Source organism: Penaeus monodon, chromosome 15, assembly GCF_015228065.2.
Source record: "Penaeus monodon isolate SGIC_2016 chromosome 15, NSTDA_Pmon_1, whole genome shotgun sequence".
Lineage (NCBI taxonomy): Eukaryota > Metazoa > Arthropoda > Malacostraca > Decapoda > Penaeidae > Penaeus > Penaeus monodon.
The window spans coordinates 32,697,903-32,698,662 of NC_051400.1; positions in this window are offsets into that span (position 1 = coordinate 32,697,903).

The following is a 760-nucleotide window of genomic DNA, read 5'->3' on the forward strand; positions in this document are numbered from 1 at the left end:
AAGTTTTGTCAAGCACTCAGATTTACTGTACACCACCATGAAGATTTTTGAGATATGTTTCCCTAATGGTGAATAGTTAACTTACCTTTGACAAAAAATTTAATTTAGAAAGCAAGTGGGCTTTTTAAATGGATCATTCCCTTAATTTTTCTCTGCATTTGAGAGTTTGTGAATTCCTGTGCTCCTAACTTTCAGTTTAGTTACCCAGATATTACATAATTGAATCAGTTACAATGTATTAACATTCATGATATTCATGGTAATTTTAAATTCAGAATGATTCAACAATTTAATTTACAAGCGCTATTACCAAAACACTTCCATAGTCCTTGAATTCAAATCATATTCAAAGTTCATGAATGTTTTGGTTCTTATCCTTTGTCCAGAGAAATGAATGCATACTACATTAGATTGTAATTGCTCTGTTCATGATCCATGGTTTTCACTGAATATTAGTTGCAAAACATCCTTAAAGATTCAGCTGTTCAGGGTATTATCTTCTAACCTTGCAGGTTATTGCTAAGTTATTAGTCCAATAAATAGATTCTACAGGCAGAAACCCTCACTGTAAAGCCCAGTGAGGGTTTATAACACCTTGGAAATTTTCTACCAGTCTCTCAAAACTTATTGCTGACTTTTCAAAACCTTGTTCTTTAATGTCTACACCAAAGTGCAATAAAATCCTTCTCTTGTATTATATAAGTTCAAAATGTTGGTGAGTACAGCTGCAGTCTCATTAGTTTTTCTATTAAAATCATTG